The following is a 14645-nucleotide window of genomic DNA, read 5'->3' as shown; positions in this document are numbered from 1 at the left end:
AGAAAAACTCAAGTTTCAAATTCACCTTCAAACCGTCGGTCAGTTGGTCAGTTGTCCTGCTATTCATCTTCATGTACAGATGAATGGTTCCCATGTCAGACTGCAGCTTCTGAATCGGGTTCTTTGAGAAATCGTTGAGTGAGTGAAGTGGAGCGCCATGCGACCCGGTTACCAAACACTCGGAGTATTTTGGGCTCAGGGGAAGTGCTCGGTCTTCTGTGGCTCAGTGTGAGGAAGGGAAGTCCAGCGGCGTGATTGCGACTCGGCTCCTTGTTCTGGCTTTGTACGGAGAAACAATCCGGCGGCGTTCCTCTGGTCCGCTGCGGCGCTCCGTATCAGAACCCAACCCGGCGCTCTCCAGGTGTTTTCCTCCCCTGGAAGCCATTTTATCGTCCAGTTTGTTTTCACATCACCCTGCCGATCTTATCAGCGCTTCTTAGACGCGACGCCAACAATCAGCCGAATGTCGCTGAAGGTGATCCAGTGACGGCCTGGAATCTGACTGGGAAGTATGTGATATCGTAAATATGTGGAGACTTCCTTTTGTTTATTCCCAGCCTGTTGACTCTGCTGTTTAATGAGGGTTTGGTTCCTCCACACCCTTGTTTACACCCCCAACCAGAGCAAGTCTGTTTCCATAAATGATTAATCGGATATTCTCTCCGTTATTTGTCCGACTCTGAAAGGTCAGAAAAGGAGAAAGTTTGCGGTGGAAAGTGCCGGAGTGAAACAAAGAGGGTTTAATGGATGTTTGAGTGTTTGAAACTCCAGGGTCACCATCTGCCAGCATTTACTTTACCTCAACGAGTCGGAGCTGATAAGAGCAGAGCGGCTCCACCTGCCGAACCGGCTGCTGCTTCTTATCTGGAAGTCTGGAAACTGATTAAAGCTGCAGATAAACCCAGAACTGTTCATACTCCTGCAGCTTTCTGTTATCTTTGATAATGAGCTTTGAGGCTGGAAGGCCTCCTTCCATCACCCTAATGATTCCCGGCCTCCGCAGATCATGTCAGAGCCAGAACTCCAGGACCTTCAGATGACCTTCAGAAACACTTTGGAGAAAAAGTACCTGAACCTGCTGGGGGTATGAATAGTTTTGGACTTGGTTGTATTTGATTCTGAAGGAAAACGCAGAGGCAGAGCAGTTTACTGAAAACAACTTTATTACAACTTGGGTCATTTTTTCACTGTCAGTCATTCATGAGTCCAGCCTCCAGTTTAACATTTAGTTGAGGCTAAGAATTTAGCCTGCTAAATATTTAGCTGCAAGCTAAAGACTTAGCTAGCTATCATGCTTGATAAATATTTATAAAGCTTAATAACCAGCTCATTAGCAAGCTAATTGGTAGGTAGCGTTACCCTAGCAGTTAGCGCAATATTTAGCTAACATGTTCATAAGCTAAATAATATGGATATGAGTTTGCAAATAAATATTTAATTGGCAGCTAAATACTTAGCTCTTACCTAAACATCTGGCTAGTAGTAATAATTACAAATATTATAAATATTTAGCTTTTATATTCATATTAGCTAATCTATATCAACTACATCCTAATATGAATAAGCTAAATGTTTAGTTTGAAACTGTGATCTTTATAAATAAATGAATGAATAATGTGGTGAAAATATGACTATGAAACCTGAGCCTCATTTTCCTCAGGCTAAATAACTCTGTTCGTTTTTGTCTGCGTAACGTTGCAAACAGCGCCCCCTGCCGCTTCCCCAGATGTGTTTTCTGTGGAGACCCGAGGAGTTCCTCAGGGACGACGCCACATCTGCCTGTTTTTTGTGATTATTCCAAACACTTTGAGTCAAATGAGGCTTGTGATTGTTTCCAGATTAAAGTTCAGCTGCAACAGATTAGACTGAAAGTCTGAATGAGCTGCTGCTGACGTCAACAAGGTCATTGTGACGCTAACGCTAACGCAGCGTTAGCCTGGAACCAACGGGTTTGGTTGATCAGTGTCGATAAACCACCACAAGCTTTCAGGGATCCAGACGTGACATCACTTCCTGTGGACATTTCCTACCTGAGAAACGGTTTATTATTCTCTTCCAGGAAACCACAGAAGAAGAACCAGAACTTCTGGTCCTGATGTCTCAGGACTTTATTATGGAAATGTCACTAAATTACCAGCATGTTGTCCAGTTTGTTAGTTCCTATCTTTGTTTCACTGGATGACAACGTGGTTGGCGTCTGAGTGGTTTCCTCTGAGCTCAGATGTCTGTCTAATCCTCAGGAATATAATCCCAACACATAAATCATCAGACATGGAGACATGGAAGTTCAGCGGCGCTTCGCTGTCACAGTCGGTGGATCGACGACTAACTTTGTCGTCACTTAGGAAAGAAGCTCCAATAGAGGTTATAGAGGTTAGCTCAGTGGATTTGACGCAGCAGATGGTTTCTGACATGGGCAGCAGGGCAACCGCCCAGGGCGTTATGCTGCTGGGGTGGCACCAAAACTCAGTGGATTGTGGCTCAGAAATGGAAGCAAAGCAGAACACAGAGTTTGAATTGATAATGATATTGGTTAAATATATTTATGCTCTAAGTATATAATATCTACATGTTTTTTGGAAATGTGATTTTTTTTTCCAGATCATTTTAAGAAGCAGTTTTGTTCATATTTCACATTTTATGGACCCAGACCGGCGCAGGGCGCAGGGCACCGGTCTGGGTCTCGACTCGGGTTTGCTGGTCTCAACTTCAACATACCAAAGCAATAAAGTTTCTGCTGGTGAATTTCCAGCCTGGATGTTTACAAAAATCTCAGTTTGAGAGAAGATTGATGAAGATCAGCAGGTTTGTGTTCAGGTGACGCTAAAAGCAGCGATTCAGCAGATCAGGTTGCTGTGTGTGTGTGTGTGTGTGTGTGTGTGTGTGTGTGTGTGTGTGTGTGTGTGTGTGTGTGTGTGCGCCACGCAGGTCCAAACAGCCTTTAATCCTGTTTAAACTCATCACACATCAGGCTCCGCCGTCGCGCCGTAACATTTTACTGAGAAGAATTTCACCTCCAGGTCCGGTTCCAGGAACCAGACGTGGATCCGAACCAGATGATTCCTGGAACCGGAGCGGTTCTGATCCTAATGGAACTGGACCAATGAAGCCAGTCATGGGGACAGCAGCTGCGTTTTTATTGGCCAGACAAAAATAAATTCACTTGACAGAAAAACGGTTATTTAGAAAAAACTTTTTGATAAAAAGTGATTGATATTTTTTATTTTTCTCATTTTTCACAAAGCTGCAATAAAAACATTTTTTACATCACGAGTCACATGGTCACAAACCGGATGATGCCACTGGTGGAAACCTCAAAGAAGACGACAGGAAGTGGTTGGAGTGCGACGGTTTTTAATTAGGCCCGAGCAGCTAAGCGCTGCGAAGGCCTATTGTTTTTGTACTGTTTCTTATTATTATTAGGCCCGAGCAGCTAAGCGCTGCGAAGGACTATTGTTTCTGTAATGTTTCTTATTAGGCCCGAGCAGCTAAGCGCTGCGAAGGCCTATTGTTTTCCTACTGTTTTATTATTATTATTTTTCTTCCCACCTCTTTGGGGGGCTTTTGGGGCCTTATCATATTGGAAAACTCACCAAACTTGGCGGAGGCCTTAAGCCTGTTTAAAAATTTTGATTTTTAAGGTCATCACAAAAATCCCACAAGAAATGGCTCAATAGCGCCACCTAGAAATTTTCAAAGGACCCTTTGCTATTCACTTACTTTATCCTAGAGACATGAAATTTGGTACACTTGTAGAGCTCCCCAGACGCTCAAAATTTACAATTAATGTCATAGTGCAAGTATCACAGGAAGTCAGCCATTTGGATTGAAGGTCCAATTTTGAGGCCATTTTTGCCATTTACAGCCTCCGTATTTGATCGAACTCCTCCTAGGGATTTCGATTGATCGGCTTCAAACTCGGTCAGTCTGTTCATAAGGCATGTCCCATCTAAAGTTATCAAAACGGTGAGTTTTTGAGTATGCTGAAGGGGGTTAGCAGGGGTCAAAGTTCACCTACTCGCCGTAAAAAAATAAACTGCTATATCTCCTACACAGAAACTCACAGAGGCACCAAAGTTTCTATGATTGATCATCATCGGGTGTCCTACAATACCCTGTGGTCGAATGATGACATCACTTTGGCCACGCCCCCTGAGTACAGGAAGTGTAATGTTTTACTGTGAACTTTCACTATCTGACCCCTTTGACCTCATCAACATGAAACTGTGCCCAGACACAGAAGACATGTTGGTGTATTGAGGATTCCAACCCCGACCTGCTTTGATGGAGCAGGTGGGCGTGGCGGCGTGGCGAAGTGACCTCTAACGCCATCGCCATACGTTTGGCTCTCAATTCCACATTTTGAGGCCCAGCTGCTCCAAACTCACAAGGATGGATCCCCATCACTCCCCGACAGGAATCCATCATAATATTTGGTGGGTGTGGCCTAATTTCTCTATAGCGCCCCCTAGAAAACTTTAAATGATCAGCCCCAAGCCATGCTTTAACCTACAATTACAAAACTTTGTACACATGTGTACCTTGTCAGGACTTACAAAAAAGTCTCTTGGAGCCATGGTCTAAACCCCACAGGAAGTCGGCCATTTTAGATTGAAGTTCAAATTTTGACCCCATTTTTGCCATTTACAGCCTTGGTATTTGATCGAACTCCTCCTAGGGATTTCGATTTATCGGCTTCAAACTCGGTCAGTCTGTTCATAAGGCATGTCCCATCTAAAGTTATCAAAACGGTGAGTTTTTGAGAATGTTGAAGGGGGGTTAGCAGGGGTCAAAGTTCACCTACTCGCCGTAAAAAAATAAACTGCTATATTTCCTACACAGAAACTCACAGAGGCACCAAAGTTACTGTGATTGATCATCATCGGGTGTCCTACAATACCCTATGGTCGAATGATGACATCACTTAGGCCACGCCCCCTGAGAACAGGAAGTGTAATGTTTTACTGTCAATGGTCGCTATCTGACCCCTTTGACCTCATCAACATGAAACTGTGCCCAGACACAGAAGACATGTTGGTGTGTTGAGGATTCTAATCCCGACCAGCTACGATGGAGCAGGTGGGCGTGGCGGCATGGCAAAGTGACCTGTAACACCATCGCCATACGTTTGGCTCTCAATTCCACATTTTTGGGCACAGCTGCTCCAAACTCACAAGGATGGATTCCCATCAACTCCCCGACAGGAATCCATCACAATATTTGGAGGGCGTGGCCTAATTTCTCTATAGCGCCCCCTAGAAAACAGCAGCCCATAGGTTATGTTGTTATTAATTATTTAAATATACATTATTTATAACTTTTTATATATATATAAGTTTATTTTGTGGGTTAAAGTACAAACATTCATTCATTTTTGCTAGAAATAATACAAACAAAGTCATTCAGCAAAATTTATGACACAGCGAAGTAAGAACACACTGGGGTCAGTGTTGATGGAGTACCACTGGCACCTTGTGGCGATATACTGGTACTGCTAGTGCAATACCAGTATTGCCCCAGCAGGAGGCAGTGGTACTCCATCAATGAGAAAACAGATCGACGCTACGTAATAACAGTCAGCCCGGCGACAGCTGGAGCTGCGAAGTTTTCCTGAACATTTTGCCTGCTTTTTGGAGCCACAGAACTGGACTACGCTCAACATTTTGCTTGGATTTTGGAGTTGCTAATCCGAACCACGCTTTTGAGCAAGAAGGCTCTGTTGGACCGGAGTTGGAGAAGTTTTAAACTGAGCAACAGCTTCCGCGGTGCGGGCGGAGGCGCTGAAAACTGCGTGAGAGCTTCTGTGGTGGCTGGCGTGAGGCGGCGGTTGCTCGTACCCCGCGGTGGCAATAGGCCGGAGCGGCGCTTGGCTGCGAGGGCCGTTCGAGGCTGCTTGCAGCTTTAATTATTATTATTATTAGGCCCGAGCAGCTAAGCGCTGCGAAGGCCTATTGTTTTCCTACTGTTTCTTATTATTATTATTCTCCCTCCAAATGAATTGGCTTTTTGGGGGCTTTATCATATTCAAAAACTCACCAAACTTGGCGGAGGCCTTAAGCCTGTTTCAAATTTACGTATTTTAAAGTCGTCGCAAAAATTCCACAAGAAATGGCTCAATAGCGCCACCTAGAAATTTTCAAAGGACCCTTTGCTATTCACTTACTTCATCGTAGAGACATGAAATTTGGTACACTTGTAGAGCTCCCCAAGATGCTCAAAATTTACAATTAATGTCATAGTGCAAGTATCACAGGAAGTCAGCCATTTTGGATTGAATGTCAAATTTTCACCCCATTTTTGCCATTTACAGCCTTCGTATTTGATCGAACTCCTCCTAGGGATTTCCATTGATCGGCTTCAAACTCGGTCAGTCTGTTCATAAGGCATGTCCCATCTAAAGTTATCAAAACGGTGAGTTTTTGAGTATGCTGAAGGGGGATTTGCAGGGGTCAAAGTTCACCTACTCGCCATAAAAAATAAACTGCTATATCTCCTACACAGAAATGCACAGAGGCACCAAAGTTACTGTGATTGATCATCATCGGCTGCCCTACAATACCCTATGGTCGAATGATGACATCACTTAGGCCACGCCCCCTGAGAACAGGAAGTGTAATGCTTTACTGTGCACGGTCGCTATCTGACCCCCTTTGACCTCATCAACATGAAACCGTGCCCACACACAGAAAACACGTTGGTGTCTTGAGGATTCCAACCCCGACCAGCTTCGATGGAGCAGGTGGGTGTGGCGGCGTGGCGAAGTGACCTGTAACGCCATCGCCATACGTTTGGCTCTCAATTCCACATTTTTGGGCCCAGCTGCTCCAATTTCACAAAGATGGACCCTCATCTACTCCCCGACAGGAATCCATCACAATATTTTGTGGGTGTGGCCTAATTTCTCTATAGCGCCCCCTAGAACACTTTAAATGATCAGCCCCAAGCCATGCTTTAACCTACAATTACGAAACTTTGTACACGTGTGTACCTTGTCAGGACTTACAAAAAAGTCTCTTGGAGCCATTGTCTAAACCCCACAGGAAGTCAGCCATTTTGGATTGAAGTTTGGATTTTGACCCATTTTTGCCGTTTACAGCCTTCCTATTTGATCGAACTCCTCCTAGGATTTTGATTGATCGGCTTCAAACTCCGTCAGTCTGTTCATAAGGCATGTCCCATCTAAAGTTATCAAAACGGTGAGTTTTTGAGAATGCTGAAGGGGGGTTAGCAGGGTCAAAGTTCACCTACTCCCCATAAAAAATAAACTGCTATATCTCCTACACAGAAACTCACAGAGGAACCAAAGTTTGAGTGATTGATCATCATCGGGTATCCTAGAATACCCTATGGTCGAATGATGACATCACTTAGGCCACGCCCCATGAGAACAGGAAGTGTCATGTTTTACTGTGGACGGTCGCTATCTGACCCCTTTGACCTCATCAACATGAAACTGTGCCCAGACACAGAAGACATGTTGGTGTGTTGAGGATTCCAACCCCGACCAGCTTCGATGGAGCAGCTGGGCGTGGCGGCGTGGCGAAGTGACCTGTAACGCCATCGCCATACGTTTGGCTCTCAATTCCACATTTTTGGGCGCAGCTGCTCCAAACTCACAAGGATGGATCTTCATCCACTCCCCGACAGGAATCCATCACAATATTTGTAGGGTGTGGCCTAATTTCTCTATAGCGCCCCCTAGAAAATTTTAAATGATCAGCCCCAAGCCATGCTTTAACCTACAATTACGAAACTTTGTACACATGTGTACCATGTCAGGACTTACAAAAAAGTCTCTTGGAGCCATTGTCTAAACCCCACAGGAAGTCGGCCATTTTGGATTGAATTTTGGATTTTGACCCATTTTTGCCGTTTACAGCCTTCGTATTTGATCGAACTCCTCCTAGGGATTTCGATTAATCGGCTTCAAACTCGGTCAGTCTGTTCATAAGGCATGTCCCATCTAAAGTTATCAAAACGGTGAGTTTTTGAGTATGCTGAAGGGGGTTAGAAGGGGTCAAAGTTCACCTACTCCCCATAAAAAGATAAACTGCTATATCTCCTACACAGAAACTCACAGAGGCACCAAAGTTTCTGTGATTGATCATCATCGGGTGTCCTACAATACCCTATGGTCGAATGATGACATCACTTAGGCCACGCCCCATGAGAACAGGAAGTGTAATGTTTTACTGTGGACGGTCGCTATCTGACCCTTTGACCTCATCAACATGAAACTGTGCCCAGACACAGAAGACATGTTGGTGTATTGAGGATTCTAATCCCCACCAGCTACGATGGGGTAGGTGGGCGTGGCGGCGTGGCGAAGTGACCTCTAACGCCATCGCCATACGTTTGGCTCTCAATTCCACATTTTCGGGCCCAATTGCTCAAAACTCACAAGGATGGATCTTCATCCACTCCCCGACAGGAATCCATCACAATATTTGGTGGGCGTGGCCTAATTTCTCTATAGCGCCCCCTAGAAATCTTTAAATGATCAGCCCCAAGCCATGCTTTAACCTACAATTACGAAACGTTGTACACATGTGTACCTTGTCAGGACTTACAAAAAAGTCTCTTGGAGCCATGGTCTAAACCTCACAGGAAGTCGGCCATTTTAGATTGAAGTTCAAATTTTGACCCCATTTTTGGCGTTTATAAACCATTTCAGTAATTCGCCACTTGGGGTCAGTATTGCTCCACAAAATGAAACAGCAGATAAACAGGATGAAGAACAATATCAATATTTCGCCAGTAGGTGTCAGTGTTTCCTCCACCAATCCACGGGCGGATGAGCGTGAAAACTTTGTGAGAGCGTTGCCGTGACATTTCTAAAAGGATATAAATGTCTCAGATAATTTTTGTTGAATTAAATCATGCAGTAAATGTAGCGTTTTCTTACTTCTTACAAACCATTTCAGTAATTCGCCACTCTGAGTAAGAATTACTCCAACAATGAAATAGAGTGCTTTAGAAACACAGCTGAAAATGATGAAAAATGACGAACTGTAGTACTTCGCCATGTGCATATGATCGGCTGTAAATTACACGTGGATCTTCCGACTGACGCCAAATTGGATACGTATGACCTTTGTTGACCTCTAAAGAGAACAACAGCATTGAAATATATTTTGGCTCCACTGCGCGTCCTACATTAATCCGCCAGCTATATTTCCTCGCTAAACCAATGAATCTGCACCACATTTTTTGCATCGTCAAGGAGCGCCTCCGAACGCATCAGTGCGTACCGACTGGTGGACGGGTGTGGAAACTGCGCAACAACTTCTGTGTTAGCACGTGGCCAGCGTTGATGGAAACTGAGCAACAGCTTCCGCGGTACGGGCGGAGGAGCTGAAAACTGCGTGAGAGCTTCTGTGGTGGCTGACGTGAGGCGACGGTTGCTAGTACCCCGCGGTGGCAATAGGCCGGAGCGGCGCTTGGCTGCGAGGGCCGTTCGAGGCTGCTTGCAGCTTTAATTATTATTATGATTCTCCCTCCAAATGAATTGGCTTTTTGGGGGCTTTATCATATTCAAAAACTCACCAAACTTGGCGGAGGCCTCAAGCCTGTTTAAAATTTACGTATTTTAAAGTCATCGCAAAAATTCCACAAGAAATGGCTCAATAGCCACCTAGAAATTTTCAAAGGACCCTTTCCTATTCACTTACTTCATTGTAGAGACATGAAATTTGGTACACTTGTAGAGCTTCCCAAGATGCTCAAAATTTACAATTAATGTCATAGTGCAAGTATCACAGGAAGTCGGCCATTTTGAATTGAAGGTCCAATGTTGAGGCCATTTTTGCCGTTTACAGCCTTGGTATTTGATCGAACTCCTCCTAGGGATTTTGATTGATCGGCTTCAAACTCGGTCAGTCTGTTCATAAGGCATGTCCCATCTAAAGTTATCAAAACGGTGAGTTTTTGAGTATGCTGAAGGGGGTTAGCAGGGGTCAAAGTTCACCTACTCGCCATAAAAAAATAAACTGCTATATCTCCTACACAGAAACTCACAGAGGCACCAAAGTTTCTGTGATTGTTCATCATCGGGTGTCCTACAATACCCTATGGTCGAATGATGACATCACTTAGGCCACGCCCCATGAGAACAGGAAGTGTAATGTTTTACTGTGGACCTTCGCTATCTGACCCCTTTGACCTCATCAACATGAAACTGTGCCCAGACACAGAAGACATGTTGGTGTATTGAGGATTCCAACCCCGACCAGATTCGATGGAGCAGGTGGGCGTGGCGGCGTGGCGAAGTGACCTCTAACGCCATCGCCATACGTTTGGCTCTCAATTCCACATTTTCGGGCCCAGCTGCTGCAAACTCACAAGGATGGATCCTCATCCACTCCCCGACAGGAATCCATCACAATATTTGGTGGGCGTGGCCTAATTTCTCTATAGCGCCCCCTAGAAAACTTTAAATGATCAGCCCCAAGCCATGCTTTAACCTACAAATACGAAACTTTGGACACATGTGTATCATGTCAGGACTTACAAAAAAGTCTCTTGGAGCCATGGTCTAAACCCCACAGGAAGTCGGCCATTTTAGATTGAAGTTCAGATTTTGACCCCATTTTTGCCGTTTACAGCCTCCGTATTTCATCGAACTCCTCCTAGGGATTTCGATTGATCGGCTTCAAACTCGGTCAGTCTGTTCATAAGGCATGTCCCATCTAAAGTTATCAAAACGGTGAGTTTTTGAGAATGCTGAAGGGGGGTTAGGAGGGGTCAAAGTTCACCTACTCGCCGTAAAAAAATAAACTGCTATATCTCCTACACAGAAACTCACAGAGGCACCAAAGTTTCTGTGATTGATCATCATCGGGTCTCCTACAATACCCTATGGTCGAATGATGGCATCACTTAGGCCACGCCCCCTGAGAAAAGGAAGTGTCATGTTTTACTTTGAATGGTCGCTATCTGACCCCTTTGACCTCATCAATATGAAACTGTGCCCAGACACAGAAGACATGTTGGTGTGTTGAGGATTCCAACCCCGACCAGCTTCGATGGAGCAGCTGGGCGTGGCGGCGTGGCGAAGTGACCTGTAACGCCATCGCCATACGTTTGGCTCTCAATTCCACATTTTTGGGCGCAGCTGCTCCAAACTCACAAGGATGGATCTTCATCCACTCCCCGACAGGAATCCATCACAATATTTGTAGGGTGTGGCCTAATTTCTCTATAGCGCCCCCTAGAAAATTTTAAATGATCAGCCCCAAGCCATGCTTTAACCTACAATTACGAAACTTTGTACACATGTGTACCATGTCAGGACTTACAAAAAAGTCTCTTGGAGCCATGGTCTAAACCCCAGAGGAAGTCGGCCATTTTAGATTGAAGTTCAGATTTTGATCCCATTTTTGCCGTTTATAAACCATTTCAGTAATTCGCCACTTGGGGTCAGTATTGCTCCACAAATGAAACGGCAGATAAACAGGATGAAGAACAATATCAGTATTTCGCCAGTAGGTGTCAGTGTTCCTCCACCGATGATAAACAGATCCATGGGTGGATGGGCGCGAAAACTTTGTGAGAGCGTTGCCATGAAATTTCTAAAAGGATAGAAATGTCTCAGATAATTTTTGTTGAATTAAATCATGCAGTAAATGTAGCGTTTTCTTACTTCTTACAAACCATTTCAGTAATTCGCCACTCTGAGTAAGAATTACTCCAACAATGAAATAGAGTGCTTTAGAAACACAGCTGAAAATGATGAAAAATTACGAACTGTAGTACTTCGCCATGTGCATATGATCGGCTGTAAATTACATGTGGATCTTCCGACTGACGCCAAATTGGATACGTATGACCTTTGTTGACCTCTAAAGAGAACAACAGCATTGAAATATATTTTGGCTCCACTGCGCGTCCTACATTAATCCGCCAGCTATATTCCTCGCTAAACCAATGAATCTGCACCACATTTTTTGCATCGTCCAGGAGCGCCTCCGAACGCATCAGTGCGTACCGCCTGGTGGACGGGCGTGGAAACTGCGCAACAACTTCTGTGTTAGCACGTGGCCAGCGTTGATGGAAACTGAGCAACAGCTTCCGCGGTGCGGGCAGAGGAGCTGAAAACTGCGTGAGAGCTTCTGTGGTGGCTGACGTGAGGCGACGGTTGCTAGTACCCCGCGGTGGCAATAGGCCGGAGCGGCGCTTGGCTGCGAGGGCCGTTCGAGGCTGCTTGCAGCTTTAATTATTATTATTATTATTATTATTATTATTATTACGATTCTCCCTCCAAATGAATTGGCTTTTTGGGGGCTTTATCATATTCAAAAACTCACCAAACTTGGCGGAGGCCTTAAGCCTGTTTCAAATTTACGTATTTTAAAGTCGTCGCAAAAATTCCACAGAAATGGCTCAATAGCGCCACCTAGAAATTTTCAAAGGACCCTTTGCTATTCACTTACTTCATCGTAGAGACATGAAATTTGGTACACTTGTAGAGCTCCCCAAGATGCTCAAAATTTACAATTAATGTCATAGTGCAAGTATCACAGGAAGTCAGCCATTTTGGATTGAAGGTCAAATTTTCACCACATTTTTGCCGTTTACAGCCTTCGTATTTGATCGAACTCCTCCTAGGGATTTCCATTGATCGGCTTCAAACTCGGTCAGTCTGTTCATAAAGCATGTCCCATCTAAAGTTATCAAAACTGTGAGTTTTTGAGTATGCTGAAGGGGGGTTAGCAGGGGTCAAATTTCACCTACTCGCCATAAAAAAATAAACTGCTATATCTCCTACACAGAAATGCACAGAGGCACCAAAGTTACTGTGATTGATCATCATCGGCTGCCCTACAATACCCTCTGGTCGAATGATGACATCACTTAGGCCACGCCCCCTGAGAACAGGAAGTGTAATGTTTTACTGTGGACGGTCGCTATCTGATCCCTTTGACCTCATCAACATGAAACTGTGCCCAGACACAGAAAACATGTTGGTGTATTGAGGATTCCAACCCCGACCAGCTTTGATGGAGCAGGTGGGCGTGGCGGCGTGGCGAAGTGACCTGTAACGCCATCGCCATACGTTTGGCTCTCAATTCCACATTTTTGGGCGCAGCTGCTCCAATTTCACAAAGATGGACCCTCATCTACTCCCCGACAGGAATCCATCACAATATTTGGTGGGTGTGGCCTAATTTCTCTATAGCGCCCCCTAGAACACTTTATATGATCAGCCCCAAGCCATGCTTTAACCTACAATTACGAAACTTTGTACACGTGTGTACCTTGTCAGGACTTACAAAAAAGTCTCTTGGAGCCATTGTCTAAACCCCACAGGAAGTCAGCCATTTTGGATTGAATTTCGGATTTTGACCCATTTTTGCCGTTTACAGCCTTCCTATTTGATCGAACTCCTCCTAGGGATTTTGATTGATCGGCTTCAAACTCCGTTAGTCTGTTCATAAGGCATGTCCCATCTAAAGTTATCAAAACGGTGACTTTTTGAGAATGCTGAAGGGGGGTTAGCAGGGGTCAAAGTTCACCTACTCCCCATAAAAAATAAACTGCTATATCTCCTACACAGAAACTCACAGAGGAACCAAAGTTTGAGTGATTGATCATCATCGGGTCTCCTAGAATACCCTATGGTCGAATGATGACATCACTTAGGCCACGCCCCCTGAGAACAGGAAGTGTAATGTTTTACTGTGAACGTTCGCTATCTGACCCCTTTGACCTCATCAACATGAAACTGTGCCCAGACACAGAAGACATGTTGGTGTATTGAGGATTCCAACCCCGACCAGCTACGATAGAGCAGGTGGGCATGGCGGCGTGGCGAAGTTACCTGTAACGCCATCGCCATACGTTTGGCTCTCAATACCACATTTTCGGGCTCAGCTGCTGCAAATCACAAGGATGAATATTTATCCACTCTCCGACTAGAATCCATCACAATATTTGTAGGGCGTGGCCTAATTTCTCTATACCGCCCCCTAGAAAACAGCAGCCCATAGGTTATGTTGTTATTAATTATTTAAATATACATTATTATAACTTTTTATATATAGATAAGTTTATTTTGTGTTAAAGTACAAACATTCATTCATTTTTGCTAGAAATAATACAACAAAGTCATTCAGCAAAACTTATGACACAGCGAAGTAAGAACACACTGGGGTCAGTGTTGATGGAGTACGACTGGCACCTTGTGGCGATATCTGGTACTGCTAGTGCAATACCAGTATTGCCCCAGCAGGAGGCAGTGGTACTCCATCAATGAGAAACAGATCGACGCTACGTAATAACAGTCAGCCGGCGACAGCTGGAGCTGCGAAGTTTTCCTGAACATTTTGCCTGCTTTTGGAGCCACAGAACTGGACTACCTCAAACATTTTGCTTGGATTTTGGAGTTGCAAATCCGAACCACGCTTTTGAGCAAGAAGGCTCTGTTGGACCGGAGTTGGAGAAGTTTAAACTGAGCAACAGCTTCCGCGGTGCGGGCGGAGGCGCTGAAAACTGCGTGAGAGCTTCTGTGGTGGCTGGCGTGAGGCGGCGGTTTCTCGTACCCCGCGGTGGCAATAGGCCGAGCGGCGCTTGGCTGCGAGGGCCGTTCGAGGCTGCTTGCAGCTTTAATTATTAGGCCCGAGCAGCTAAGCGCTGCGAAGGCTATT

The 14645-nt window shown here is 44.9% G+C and overlaps 1 protein-coding gene across 1 annotated transcript in view; it reads left to right on the top strand.

Annotated features, from left to right (window-relative positions):
* Nucleotides 1-14645, top strand: part of exoc3l2b (exocyst complex component 3-like 2b) — a 59495-nt gene that overhangs the window by 17250 nt on the left and 27600 nt on the right. The window lies entirely within an intron of this gene.

The sequence above is a fragment of the Poeciliopsis prolifica genome, unplaced genomic scaffold (genome assembly GCF_027474105.1).
Source record: "Poeciliopsis prolifica strain line A6 unplaced genomic scaffold, Auburn_PproV2 SCAFFOLD004, whole genome shotgun sequence".
Classification (NCBI taxonomy): domain Eukaryota; kingdom Metazoa; phylum Chordata; class Actinopteri; order Cyprinodontiformes; family Poeciliidae; genus Poeciliopsis; species Poeciliopsis prolifica.
The sequence above is the reverse complement of the archived record's forward strand: the minus strand, read 5'-3'. Positions and strand labels throughout refer to the sequence as shown.